The sequence below is a fragment of the Panthera leo genome, chromosome B3 (genome assembly GCF_018350215.1).
Source record: "Panthera leo isolate Ple1 chromosome B3, P.leo_Ple1_pat1.1, whole genome shotgun sequence".
Taxonomy (NCBI): domain Eukaryota; kingdom Metazoa; phylum Chordata; class Mammalia; order Carnivora; family Felidae; genus Panthera; species Panthera leo.
Genome location: NC_056684.1, coordinates 89,097,339 through 89,113,576, shown reverse-complemented (window position 1 = coordinate 89,113,576; position 16,238 = coordinate 89,097,339).

Below are 16,238 nucleotides of genomic sequence, written 5' to 3'. Positions count from 1 at the left end.
TGTTTCTTTAGTTAAGTCCTACTTGGTCACTAAAGAATGTAATTTCAGTGTTGACATTTTAGCACGGTGATAGGCACAGAAAAGTCATGCAATAAATGTGTGTTGAGTGAATAAAATAAGGATGAATTTATACTCAAGCTTTACTATCACATTTAGTCTAATTTGAAAGGACTAACTTCATATTTGATTTCCTATCACTTCTTGTTATTTTTTCATCATTCCTACATTCAAATTGTGGAGTAGCCAATTATATATTTTTCCTTTATAAAGATTTTTTTTTTATATTTCCATTCCACTTCTTTTCATTCTGTTGCCAGCCCTACTTGAAGCTCATTTCTCCTCCTATTTTCATTTATTGTATGTGTCCTAAATGCCTTCCCTGTCTCTGCTCATGCTACACTTCAATTTGTAAACATTGACAACTCTTTTCCACCTAATATCCCAAACAGAAATTTTGTCATACAACTGTCAGTCATAAAACCAACAAGCATATTTTGGATAACTACATTATAGAACCAGGCCTCCTATTTTATGTTGATATTCAAGATCCACAGATTCCAACATAAATTTAAAATTCTTTTTGGGTGTCCATTAATTTTCTCCCTAATGAGACTGTGCTCATTTAAGCACGTCCATATGGTGAGGCCCTCTTGGCGGCCACTAGACTCTGACACTCATTATGACAATTATACCCACTTGCCTTCTGGTGGCTAAGAATTACCACATGGCCTCTATTGTTTCAGAGTTTTATCATAATTTTTAATGCTTTCCGGCCGAGTTCTATAATAAGCTTTCAATACCATTAGCCCTTGCCTACAGAGGACAGAAGCCCATGATATTTTTAGTAGTAAAAGTGCTCCTCTTCTCAGTGAAAACCTTATGATTTTAAGAATAGTATGACCTCTGAGCTTTCTGGTGAAAACTAATTAATCTTTTACTGCATCTTCCAGCTATAGATAGTATATCCATTCTAGCATGTCTAATTCCTTGAGACTCTTACTCCCTTCTTCCACCATTTCTTATTACAGCTTTGACATTTTAACTTTAATCAAAATTGGTTGTCATGTTTTGCTTTCTTATAGGAGTCATTCTAGTAGTGAAGTCGCACAATTTCCTGAGGTCTTCCCCAGGAGGTAAAATCCTGTATCTTGGGAGAGTGCTTCAGGTGAATCAACTCTTGCCCTCCTAATTTTATATCCTGGTGTCACAGAACAGGAATCCACTCACCCCCTACCCCTGCTGGTACATGATATCTAGGTTTTCTAGCTCACTTGGAGTTTACTCCATTCCTCCTTAATATCAGGCTTTTCATGTCCTATCTTTGTTATACTGTGAATTAATCCTTATTATAGATCTAACGATAAGAAGTGGCCTAAGAATAGCACTCTTGACTTCTAGGAAAATGCCTCTGCATTTCCCCCCAATAACTTGGGAGTTCCAGTTCCTGTAGGAAGGGAGGCTTCTTCTGCAGGCTCGGAAGTTTCAGAGGAGGCTGGGGAGTCAAAATCTTTGGGGACATCTACCTGGATATCCCCATTGCCTCTATTATAATCCCAGGTTTTCCCAATCAGAGCCCTGATTTTGGAATGGTAGACCAGCTTTGGTTGGAAACTTATTGTTCTGTTAAGTGTTAAGCCACTCAGCCATTATTATGTCTTTACCTTGGTCCTCAGATTTCTTTGCCTCTCTGCTGAAGGAGAGGAATGTTTCATTTATCTTGCAAAGAACATTTAATCTTGGTTTTCAATTACTTATTAATTTTCCTTAGTAGTGTACTATTTTCTGTTGAGTTAGTGTAGTTTAACAAAAAGCATCAAATCCCATTGTTTTTCCAGTTATCACTTCAGGTAATAAGTTTGAAACGCTTTATATATCACACTTGCTCTATTTTCCATTCAACTGCTATTGTCCCAATTCATCAGGAATAAATGTTTTAACAACTGGATTTCCCTCATATGCCAGAAAATGTTGGTGATGAGGTTCTCAATGCCAGCTGGATTATGTATCACCCAGCCCAAAACCTCATCTTATAACCTACTCTTGAGACCAGTCCCAATATTGACTTCTGAAGCTTTTATTCACTGAAGGCAGATGCTGAGATGCAGTTTGTGGGCTCAATATCTGTGAAAGAATGGGGAAGGCAGAGGCAAACTCTCAGGGATTTTTTTCTTGAGAACTGCTTACCAGCATTGAACTGAAATGGCTGGGCATTTATACCCTTGCCTTGTTCAGTCATCAGAAATAGGCTGTCCTGAGAATAGTGTGCCCTCTGGACAGGTGGCTCTCTTCACCTGTGGCAGACACTAAAGGAGCTGAGAGTTAAAGGCTGTCTGCTGCCCTCATTCCTACATACCCTGATGATGCAGCTAAAGTCAAGCACAAAGTTAACTCAAAGTCTTGAAAATAACGAATAATTGACATATATAGGGAGAGCAGGATAAGATTGCAAAAGTAAGAGGACAAAAGTTATTATGTAGAATTCCCAAGAGGGCACAGATTCCCAGAGCCAAGGGATGAGAGTTTCAAGAATAAGAGATTAGTAAAAAGTAAAAGATTCTGAAAGAGATTAGTTTTACCTAAACTTTTGTTGGAAAGTCTCAATACCAGGAGAGCAGGAATAGTTTTAAATTGTGATAAAAAAACTGTAAGTGATAGTTCATGAAAAGGCAATAAAGAATAGGATGCAACCAAATAAGGGATTCACTATTTTTGAATTTGAACTCATAATTCGTTGCTACACTAGCTCACTTCCCCTGCTCTCCCCACTCAAAGAGTCTGTTTTTGCTCCTATTTTTAGTAAATGGTGTCACTGTCCATTGAATTGTTCATGATAGATAAATCTGGATCATCTTGAATCTTCCTTTCTTTCATGTTTCACAATGAATCTGTCCCCTTCTTTTTACTACCAATGTCACTAATTGAATCTCCACTATTTTTCACCTCTTAACTTCTTTCTCTGCCTCTTTACTTCAATCTCTATAAACCGTTCTCTTGCCGTGTAGTATAACAATTCTCAACCTTTTCAAACCTATAGGTACTTTGTATTCTTAGAATCCACAAAGCTTTTGCAGAATTAAATTACATATACTGTTATCTATCATACTTAAAACTGAACAGATTAAAAAAAACACATGTATCTATTCATTTGAAACTAAATACAATAACTCCTTCCATGTTTACATAAATGTCACTTATGGAAAGTAACAATACTCTTCAAAACCAAAAATGGTGAGAAGAGCAGCAATTGTTTTATAATTTTGCAAATCCCTTAAATAATTCGCTAAATAAAAGAACTGCTAGATTATCCTAATGCTTCTGCATTCAAGCAGTCTTAAAATTTTATTTTTTTCTGAAGTACATGAAGAATATCCAATCTCACTCAGAAAGAGAAGGGGTATTTTATTAGTTTCTTTACATAACTATGGATATTCTCCAGTGATGGTGCATCAAAACTCTACAAGTAACTTTTAAAAGGTTAATTTCAGTATGGAATCTGAAGTCTTATCAATGAACTTTTCCTACTTTGTTATGTTAAAATCTATTGATCTATCTTGCACTTTGAAAGGATCATTTCCCATGCATAGTTTTGTAGTATAATGCTCTGATCATTTGAAATGTATTAGTTCACTGCATTATAGAGATCTTCCAAAAGTTCAAAAATTTCATTATCCAATATTGGAAGATAAATTGGATAATATAGCTCCTGATGTAACTAGAAACATTTTAAGTATTAGGGAGCTCTCAAGCTCATGAAAGTGGTTAAAAGTTTGTAAAAATTTTTATTTTTTGCATAGAAGCTCAACTTCATTATTGGCAACAAATCTCATTTATTTTCCTTGAAGGGATAGGTATAGTTCACTTATTTTCACGAAAATGTCTGCAAAATATCCAAATCTTAATAGGTATTGTTTGTATTACAATCATTCTTTCAAGTAAAAAAGCGTTGCATGGAAAGAAGTGGCTAGAGCAGCTTCGAAGTTGGACACTTATGCAAGTGTTTTGTTGTTGTTGTTTTGTTTGTTTGTTTTTTGAGAAAACCATCATTATTCAATATGGTTTCAATTCAAACCAAAGTTTCTTTATGTGGACTTCTCATTTTATAACAGATAATGTTAAAATGGTAATACACTCACAGGTTGAAATGTATTAAAAGTGATATATATATTAAAACTTCATTAAGGACATTCTAAAGTCAAACTGGCTTTTTGTTTTTATTTCTTTCTTGTTTATTTTATTTTTCTGCAAGTGCATGGTAGTAAAAGATATAATTATACTTGCACAGTTTGTTGTCACTGCCTTGAGTCATGCTAAGGAACCAGTGGCATTACCCACCATTGCCTTTTCATTATAATTTCAACACAGTAAAAAAGGCACATAATATCTGAGAATTATTAGGAAACTAGTTTTGACATCTGTGTTTCCTTAGAGTTCCAGAAACCACACTTTGAGTGCCACTTCTGTAGTAGAATGATTTTCAAATGTGTAAAATATTCAGGGCTCTTTGCTTGTAGCATTCATATCACCATTATAAGAAAAATGTCTCCTTCTATACAATGGAATATTAATTCATACTTCATAGAGTAGTTTTTCAAAGGAAAAGAGAAAATATAAAGACCTATTACAATAGCTGGCTAAACAAAAGTAACTGCAAATGCTAAGAATTAACTATCATTTTGCCCTTAACAATGAAATTAATGTGCAAAACATTTAAATGGAGTTAATGACAACTAGAAGACTTAAGTGCTTTTCTTTTAACTACCAGTAACACGGAACACCACTTTGTTCCAAGTTTGCTTAAGACTTATCCTCATCTTAGGGATCCAATCCATTGGAGTTTTCTATATGATGACTTTTTTGGACAAGAATACAGACAGAAATGGTATTTTAAAAATGTCTAATTTTATCATACTGAGGATAACATTTACCAACTTTGAAATTAAGAATTAAAATACCAGAATTCTCAACTTAATATCATGTGAATGTGAATAGTTTAGTCTTAGAACTCAGAATTGTTCTAGGAGTTTTTAAAGAAAGTATGCAAAAAACAATACCTTATCTTCAGATTATATAGTCTAAGAGAAAAATGAAGCATTAACTGGTAATTATATCACAAGCTACAATAAAATCAGTAATACATGTTGTATATAGATATGTTGTAAATATGTTGTAAAAGGATACAAAATTATTATGGTAGTCTTATTTATGAGTATTCATTCTCTAAGAATATGACATCAAGTATCATGTAGGTCCTGTAGAAACTGAGACACAAAGGAGTCATTTGATTTGCCAAAACTAATTTGATAGGGAGTGGTAGGGATGAGAATGCAAATTGACTAACTTCCTTGCTCTTTCTTCTTCTATATTGTATGCCAGAACAATTAATTTGATTTACTGCTCTAAAAAAAAATGATATTTATTTATTTTTGAGAGATAGACCGAGAGATAGAGTGTGAGCAGTGGAGGGGCAGAGAGAGAGGGAGACACATAATCTGAAGCAGGGTCCAGGCTCTGAGATGTCAGCAGAGAGCCTGACACAGGGCTTTCATATATCATGACCTAAGCTGAAGTCTGACACTTAACTGACTGAGCCACCCAGGCTGATTTATTGTTTTTAAAAAATATTATTGAAACCAAATAAAATTTACTTGAGTGTAAATATAAATACAGTATGTCCCACATTATATTTTCAATATTTGTCTTTTTAAGTGACTTCAGATTAACATTATTTTTTAACATATTGTGTTTCCATCTAGGCAGATTCTTTGACATTTCCAACTTTAATAATTCTATGATTAAAATGTCTAGAAAAAGATTAAATTTAATAAAGTTATTTTACTATTTTAAATATTCTTCCATATTCTTAATTTGTGTTTAAATAATCAAGCTTCTGTAAGAGTGGTCAGCAGATACCATTAAGAAACCAGAAGTATTTCTTTGTGGACATATAATACTTACGAGCCAATGATTTAAGAAAATTCAATGCTACTAGTAATTTTTTTCCAAACAGTAATAGCAGAAAATCAGATAAAAGAATAACTATATTGCATAAAAGCCATTTTGTTCTTCTAAGATTTTCTTTAAATTCAAGTTAATTAACATATAGTGTTGTATGGGTTTCAGAAGTAGAATTTAGTGCTCATTACAAGTGCCCTCATTAATGCCCATCACCCATTAACCCATTCCCCATCCACCTCCCCTCCAGCAACTCTGTTTGTTCTCTATAGTTAAGAGTCTCTTAAGGTTTGCCTCCTTCTCTGTTTTTACCTTACGTTATTTTCCCTTTTCTTCCCCTATGTTCATCTGTTGTGTTTCTTAAATTCCACATATGAGTGAAAGCATATGATATTTGTCTTTCTCTGCTTGAGTTATTTCATTTAGCATAATACTCTAGTTCCATTCACGTTGCTTTGGCAAAATTTCATTCTTTTTGATGGCTGAATAATATTCCATTATATATATGCATCCCCCTTTTCTTTCTCCATTCATCAGTCAATGGACATTTAGGCTTTTTACATAATTTGGCTATTTTTGATAATGTTGCTATAAACATTGGGGTGCATGTGCCCCTTCAAATCAGTATTTTTGTATCCTTTGGATAAATACCTAGTAGTACAATTGGTGGGTCATTGGCTCATTCTATTTTTAACTTTTAGAGAAACTTCCATTCTGTTTTCCAGAATGGCAGCACAAATTTGCATTCCTACCAAGAGTGTAAGAGGGTTCCCCTTTCTCTCCACCCTTGCCAACATCTGTTGTTTCCTGTGTTGTTAATTTTAGTCATTCTGACAGGTGTGAGGTGGCATCTCATAGTGGTTTTGATTTGTATTTCCATGATGATGAGTAATGTTGAGAATCTTTTCATTTGTTTATTGGCCATCTGGATATCTTCTTTGGAAAAATGTCTATTCTGTCTTCTGAGCATTTCTTAGTTGGATTATTTAGTTTTTGGATGTTGAGTTTGATAAGTCCTTTATGATTAAGATTTTATATGCTAACCCATTATCAGATATGTCATCTGTGCCTTAAAAACTTAAAAGGATAAATCTCACTAAATATTCTTAATATGCACACACATGCACACACACAAGAAAAGCAAAGGGACTCTTGGAGATGATGAGTATGTTTATTATCCAGAGATATGTTGATAACAATAGAATAATATATTAATGAAATAATCAATTATAAATATAAGTTTAACAAAACACTCAATTATAAATATGTCTTTACAGAGTTTGGATACCAGCCCTTTATTTGATATGTCATTAGCAAATATCTTCTCCCATTCCATAGGCTGGCTTTTAGTCTTGTTGATTGCTTCCTTTGCTGTGTGGAAGTTTTTATCTTGATGAAGTCCCAATAGTTCACTTTTGCTTTTGTTTCCCTTGCCTCTGGAGACACCTTTAGTAAGAAGTTGCTCTGGATGACATCAAAGAAGTTGGTGCCTGTGTTCTCCTACAGGATTTTGATGGTTTCCTGTCTCACATTTAAGTTTTTCATCCATTTTGCATTTATTTTTGTGTATGGTGTAAGAAAGTGGTCCAGTTGCATTCTGATGCATGTCTCTGTCCAGTTTTCCCAACACCATTTGCTGAAGAGACTGTCTTTTTTCCACTGGATATTCTTTCCTGCTTTGTCAAAGATTAGTTGACCATATAGTTGTGGGTCCATTTCTGCAGTCTCTATTCTGTTCCACTGATCTATTTGCCTGTTTTTGTGCCAGTATCATACAGTCTTGATGACTACAGCTTTGTAATACAGCTTGAAGTCTAGAATTGTGATGCTTCCTACTTTGGTTTTCTTTTTCAAGATTGCTTTGGCTATACAGGGTCTTTTCTGATTCCATACAAATTTTAGAATTGTTTATTCTAGCTCTGTGAAAAATGCTGGTGGTATTTTGGTAGGCATTGCACTGAGTGTGTAGATTGCATAAAAGCTTTTTTCAAAGCCATAATATACAATATCTGATAACTAGCATAGTCTTATGATGAAATCAAGAAAACTACTATAATCAGTATGAGTATTGCTCTTTGCTAATAACTTCTTAGAACATTTCTTCTCCCTTCCTCAATCCACCAGACCTATTTGGTCTAGGGAAAACAAAATTCATTATAAAATGAAAGTTCCTATATTATAAAACAAAATAGTAAAATTACTTTGACTCTCTCAGCAGTTTATCTAGATTATTATTGCATGTAATTGAGAATGACAATTCATTTACTCTAATATATGTAGTGCTTAAAAATTATAATAGTAAGCTTGAATTATGAAAGAAAAAATAAAATCTCCATATAAAGTTAGGTGATTAGGAAAATAAATCAAAGAACTGTGAAAATGCTCACTAAAGAGTTTGGGAAATCCCAAAATTGTGATCATGATCCCATTAATATAATGTAAATGAGACAAAAATAGATGTGACTTTAATTTGCCAAGCAGAAACCTAATTCATCAACTCCTATCTTATTTAGAGAAAAGTCATGTAAAAAAAAAAAAAAAACAGATCAATATTTTGGAAAAGTAAATGTAGTTGTCAATGCCATCCAGGAACACTCCATGGACTGAGGTTTTTCCATACATGTGGCAGGTATGTCTAAAATGTGAATCAAATAATGATACTGATTCTGGCTTTTGGCATATGAATGCTTCTTTCAATTATTACATTGTCTCACCATAAAGCTTGCCTTTTTGCAGAATATGTCCTGATTTACTAATTCAAAAATTGGTTCTCTCAACAGTATTTTTCCTTTTAATGGAGGAACATACTGATATATTGGTATGAATAAAGTTTTGAAGACCACAAAGTTTTGAATCCATTGTTTCATCTGAAAATTCAGTTTCTGAGACTAAAGATCTAGTGAATAATCATGTGACTGAGTTAAAGTTTATCATGGGGACTGCTGTACTACAGGAATTCTTAAAAGGAGTTAGCTGGATTTATATGATCACTTACCTTTCATAGCTTCTCTCAGGTGCAGTTTTCATTATAATTAAACAAAGACAAATAATAAACTGCTAGAAAGAATTTAAGTCCAATACATAGGATTTTGCATATAAAAATGAATCGAAGACTGATAATGAAACTGGCAGAAATGAATGCATTTTGAATGTCTATGTTGTGACAGTGTGGTTATATCCTTTATTTCATCAATACTTCAATACTACCTTACAACATTGGTAGTTGTTTTTTTTTTTTTGTTTTGTTTTTTCAATATATGAAATTTATTGTCAAACTGGTTTCCATACAACACCCAGTGCTCATCCCAAAAGGTGCCCTCCTCAATACCCATCCCCCACCCTCCCCTCCCTCCCACCCCCATCAACCCTCAGTTTGTTCTCAGTGGTAGTTATTTGTTAACTCCATTTTACAAAACACAAAACTGAGATAAAAGGACGGTAGGAATTTTGTCACATCACCCAAAAAGTGAGTGGTAGATGTGTAGACGATCCCTTTGTGTACCTGGTTCCAAAACCTATGCCATTTCTATGGCACCGGGGTCTTTTCAAAGAATTAATTGCTAAGATTAATATATTAGTACCAACTATTTCTGAAACTGGAAATATCACAGGTAAGAGTCCCACTAATTATCTTATACCCACTGTAATACAGATTCAAGATTACTCACGTGATTTAAAAGAAGGTTGACCATTTATTAAAATTATTTAATCATGTAAGTAGCCCTTCCAGACATTTCTTCTGACTACTAAAATTAGATGTTCCTAAAATCCTTCCTACTCTAGAAATGTTAATTCACCATAGTGTCAAACAGATGACAGGAAATTGCCTAAATGAATAATAAAGGGAGTATCAGGAGAGGTAAGTAATTAATGTTAATTTGATGATAAATTTCATGTAATATGGGTTGAATAGATGGAAACTAATGAGGCAGGGGAAGAAACGAGTCACCTAAACAGCAGCTTCAAGATCTAAGTTGGCCAGAGTTCAATAAGACATTTTTTAAAATTCCAATTAGATAATCATCGAAGAAGTCAGAAGTCACTTGCATCTCATTATTAGATGAGACAGATTGATGCCACTGTTTCAGTGCTTTCCGTTTCTCTTTTTCCCCACCATCAATAAACACCAGATATGTGTGGAATGCATGTAAACTGAAAGTCAGATAAAGAGATTCATAGAACATCTGTATACTTTGCCCATACAAAACAAGGGAAAAAAACAGAAATTTAAGTAGTTCAAAATACTGATATTAACAAATTTAAATTATGATATTGGTATGATTGGTTGAATAATGGTCCCCTATGTATCCATATCACAATCTCCAAAATCTGTGAATGTCACCTTACATGGCAAGACCTGTGAATGTAACTAAATTAAGGACCTTGAGATCAATAGATTTTCCTGGATAATTGTCTTGGATAATTTCAAGATTATCTTGGGATAATCTTGGATAATTACTCTGGATATTATCTGGATTGGCTCCAAATGTAATCACAGAGTCCTTATAATAAGAAGGCCAAAAGACTTAAGGGCAAAGGAATAAGAAGCAAATGTGACAACAGAAGAAATTAGAATGTGAGAAAGGGGACATGAGCCAAGAAATGCAGGCCGTCTACAAAAGCTTTAAAAGGCAAGGGACTGGACTCTTCCTTAGAGCCTCCAGATGAACCCAACCCTACAAACACCTTGACTTTAGCCCGGAGAAACTGATTTCTGACTTCTGGCCTCCATAACTCTAAGTTCATAAATTTGTTTTATTTTAAGTCACCAAAATAGTTACAAAAAGAGTAGAAAACTAATGCTTACATAATATTAGATTCATATATAAAAATGAAAACCTGTTTTTCCATGAAGGAGCTTGGAAGTAAAGCAAAGAAACAAAGGCAGGCAATGTCACACTAACAACTTGAGTGGTTACTTATCAGGTGAATAGGTTTTTCTGGGACAGAAGCAGCATTCTACCAGAGTGCTCCATGGCTCTGTGATGTGATGGGGAGGAAGTAGAGGAAACGGACCTAAGTAATAAGGGAGGAGGATGAAAGATCTTGATATTAAAAAGTAAGGTAAGAGGCACTAAATACCACTGTAATTCTTGAAAAGATAAAGCTCATGATGAAAAGAGTTACTCCATCCTTCTGAGAATGGGTAGAGAACAGCAATGAAAGTAAACAGAAACTGTTTCATGGAAGGAAACAGCATTTAGGTGTTAGGAAAATTTGAGTCATGGTAGTATCTTCCTCCTGGAAAAGAATTCCTTCAAATCTCCTCATTCTAATAAACAAATCATTTTGCACTGAATACCATTCCTCATTAAAAGTGATTTCAGGGTTGCCTGGGTGGCTCAGTCGGTGGAGCGCCTGACTCTTAGTTTCAGCTCAGGTCATGATCTCACAGATTGTGACTGAGCCCCATGATGGGTTTGAGCTGACAGCATGGAGCTTGCTTGGGATTCTCTCCCTCTCTATCTCTGCCCCTTCTCTGCTTGCCCTCACTCTCACTTGCTTTCTCTCTCTCTCTCTCTCTCTCTCTTAAAATAAATAAATAAACTTTAACATAATTATTAAGGGGCTCCTGGGTGGTTCAGTTGGTTAAGCATCTGACTCTTGATTTTGGCTCAGGTCATGATCTCATGACTTTGGTTTGTGGGTTTGAGCCCTGCGTGGGGATCTGTGCTGACAGCACAAAGCCTGCTTGGGATTCTCTCTTTCCCTCTCTCTGCTCCTCCCCTGCTTTTGCTCCCTCTCTCACAAAATAAATAAATAAATTTAACAAAAAATTTAAAAATACATTTTTTAAAAAATTTAAAAAGTGAATTTAGCTTGCCTCATGATGTTTATGCTTGTACCTAACTTCTCTAAAACAATTATCATCCAACCTTCCACCTTAATTCATCAATGGTTGCACACACATACACTTTCACTCTAATTGTAGCTCTGTTAGGTCTTCACCAAAGGTTTAGAATCATGGTTCATTGGGCTCTCATGTCAAGGAGCCTCAGAAAGATTTCTGCTACCCCTGGCCAATTTACCCACATACATGCATATGGCTTTGGGTTCCTAGCCAGGGGTTGGGCCAGAGGACCCTGGTCCCTTTGTCAATGCTCTTACTGATTAATTTAACCCTGATGATTTGAAGTCAGGTTTCTCACTTCCATTAATCTATCTATCTATCTATCTATCTATTATGTATATTTTTGTGAGAGAGAGGGAGGGAGGGAATGGACAGAGAGAGAGGTACACAGAATGTGAAGCAGGCTCCAGGCTCTGAGCTGGTAGTACAGAACCTGATGTGGGGTTTGAACTCACAAGTCGTATGATCATGACCTGAGCTGAAGTTGGATGCTTAATCAACTGAGCCACCCAGGCGCCCCTGCCTTTAGGCTTTTAAAATTCTTCCAAACTGGGTCAAATAGAGTGATTTGTTTAGGCCCTTAAATGATGAAGGTCTCCAATTGGTCCACCTCACCTCTGATAGTGTTGGATTTCAACCTCCTCCATGTCTCCTTAACCAATCCACTTCTTAATGATCAAATAAATACTTCTATTCTGTCTTTTCCCATTTTATTATGAATCACTCTAATTTTTTTAGCATATCTGAAACTTATAAAAGGAAGCTGAGACAACAAATCTGATATGGCCATTTAGACAGTTGCTTGATTTTACAGCAGTAAGTTTACATGGAATGCCCATGCAAATGGTGCTCACATGAACAGAGCATTTACCATGACCTGGATGAACATGTCTATCATTATAAATCCAATCCAACATGGCTTATATTACTGTATATCAGATGCTTCATCTGGGGAGTTCAACATTGCTTTTAATGTTGAAGGTGAAGGACAATTCCCCTTCTCACAGAAAAAGAACTTTATGGCCACAGTTATCTAGTCCACTAAGCTAGGTATACTCCCAGTAACCTGCTGCTTCTGGATCACTTGAAGTAATCCCTCTTACTCATGGTTTTGCTTTCTGTGGTTTTAGTTACCTGTCCTCACTCACAGTCTAGAAGCAAATGATCCTCTTCTGATGTATAGTCAGAAGGTCAGCAGTAGCCAAATGCTGTGCCATAATGCCTACATCATTTATCTCACTTCACCTCATCACATAGGCATTTTATCATCTCACATAATCACAAGAAGAAGGGTGAGTACAGTACAATAAGATATTTTGAGAGAGAGAGAGAGAGAGAGAGACCACATTCACATAACTCCCATCACAGTATACCCCCACAATTGTTTTATTTTTTTATTAGTTATTGCTAATCTCTTACTGATCTAATTTATAAGTTAAACTTGATGATAGGTATGTATGCATAGGAAAAGACAGTATATATAGGGTTTGGCAATATCTGCAGTTTCAGGCATCCACTGGGGGTCCTGGAACATAGTCCTGCAGATAAGGTGGGGGGAGGAACTACTGTATACAGATCATATTGAACTTGATTATTCAGTAGTCAGCTCTGGTTACTACATAAACCCAAACATCCATCTCTATTTGCAGCACTCAAACCAAGTAGTTTGCTTTTTCTAACAAGATGTTGTCACAGTTTTTACCTTTAATCTGATTTATTAGTAGTAGCAGCAGCAGCAGCAGCAGTATTTTATAAATGAAGATTTTCTTCTTCACTTTCTGAGCCCAGAACTTTTTCAAAGTTCATCAATTTTAATAACTAAATTTCTCTTTGGCTTTTTATACCCTGGAAAAACCTAATCCGGATTAGGTGACTTTTAGTGAACTTTTTACACTACTAGGTGATTACAAAGTGAATAAGAAACCATGATTTTTGAAGTTGTTTACAAGACTAGTTTATTGAAGAGGTTAAGTGCTATTTTATTTTTTTTAATGCTATAGATTTTTTTTGGCCTAAATTGTATTCTAGGAAAACTACAAAGTTACTTTTGATCATATATCAAATCAAACTGACTATTCAGATTCTAGTGGTATTAAGATTCTACATAAAACCAATTATGTGACTAAAGTGATAGCCATCCCTCCTATTAATACTATCAGTGTCATAAACAACAACAACAACAGTAGTGTTTAAAAATAGCCTTCGGATAAAAATATGTATGAACTACATATTTCTCCTCTAGACTCAAAAATGTTGCATGTACATATTCATATGAAAGCATATCAGACTCTTCAGGACAGAAGATAGTTTGGGTTTTCAATTCAAGTTTTTAGGTATTTGTTGCAAACCATTTAAGAACAAAAGCATCATATAAATTCATGAATTTGTCAGTTATTTTGGGGGCATGCGTTAACATAAATGAAACAGAGAAAGTTTTCACAAGGATAATAGTAAATTCTGATTCATAATGATAATCTCAACATATTTTGAAGCTGTACATATTATTTGTAGTACATAATAGCACAAAAACAAATGTCTTTGAAAATACTGCTGAGAGAGTATTATGACACGTAGTTTACACTACAGGAAAGTGAAAAACCATTTATACAAAAGTGATGTTTTAGACAATGTTTTTCCTTCTTAAAGTCCATCTTATGAAAGGGGCTTCTGTGGCCATCAAAAGTTAAATTATTGGCAGTCTGAATCAGGAAAAGCACAGATCAGGGAATAAAGTACACATCAACTTTAAAGTACTTGCATTCAACGGTCTCACCCAGATAGCAGAACAATTGTACATGTCCCAGTGAATCAATAAAGTAGAAGTGTGTATATTCAGACTCTAAATTTCATCTTGTATCATCAGTTTGCTGTATTTTATGAGGTCAAAGTGTTTCTTCAGATTCATTAGTTATACTAGGAATGTTAATTCTGTGCATTTTGTTCTATATACTCAACATGACTATTAAGTAATTGTGTATACATGATCTTGAGATAAATGTACTTTTGCCACTCTCCAAATTTTAATATGTGTTCAATTACAAATTTTAATCTCAGTAAAACTACGAGTGATGAAGTTAAAATACAAATGTCCATTGCCATACACTATTAAAAAGTTGATTTATATCCTTGGGCACTTGTCCTCATCTCTATTGTCATCCTCCTTATTTTATTTCTTTGTAGCCCCAATAGACTATTTTTTTTAATTTTTATTTTATTTTTTTTAATTTATTGTCAAGTTAGCTAACATACAGCGTATATAGTGTGGTCTTGGTTTTGGGGGGGGGTACATTCCCATGATTCATTGCTTACATACAACACCCAGTGTTCATCCCAACAAGTGCCCTTCTAAATGCCCATCACCCCCAATAGGTTATTCACTAATCTTGTTTCTAGGTCGTGGCATAATGTTTGACATACAGTTGGCATTGTGTATATGCATACATACATATGTATATAATGTATAATATTACATAATACATTAGATATTATTATATAATAAATATATAATTGTTAAATATTTATATATATCATTAACATGTTACATACTATGTAATATTATATATAATAACTATCGAATGCCAGAGAATAAGTAGTGATTATGACACCTTCACGTTTTTTATTTTAAGGTTTATAATAGAAAGTAAAGTGAATCAAGAAGACACTGTGATTCTTTATAGGACTATATCATATCATTTTAGAAGACCTAATTATTCTACTTAAAATGACAATAAAATAGTAGTTGCTAATACTAGGAATCCTTTCTTTGCCCATAATATTGACCTACTACAGAAATCATTGCCAATGCCCAATTACAGTATCTAATTTATTCCTTTATAAATTTTGCCAAAACATTCATATATTCTTCCCCAAATACATGCATATTTTAGATAATATCTTATGACTCATGGCAACATTTTTATTTTTTGGTACATAGTATATTTAATTTAGTCAGTGATCTAAACAGTACTAGCTTTACATGCTATATAAGATACAGTGCCACTCATGTCTTTTCTTACACTATCAGTAATTTATTTAGGCAGAAAATCTCTTACTTGACACCACAAGATTTGTAAATATAATAGAGCTATAAGAATTAGAAGAGGATAATTATAGACTGAAACTTTGAATAAAACATCACCATCTAGTTTAGATAATACCATTTATTTTTTATTTTTTTTTATTTTTTTTAATTTTTTTTTTTCAACATTTTTTTATTTATTTTTGGGACAGAGAGAGACAGACAGAGCATGAACGGGGGAGGGGCAGAGAGAGGGAGATACAGAATCGGAAATAGGCTCCAGGCTCTGAGCCATCAGCCCAGAGCCCGACGCGGGGCTCGAACTCACGGACCGCGAGATCGTGACCTGGCTGAAGTCGGACGCTTAACCGACTGCGCCACCCAGGCGCCCCATTACCATTTATTTTTTAAAGTACA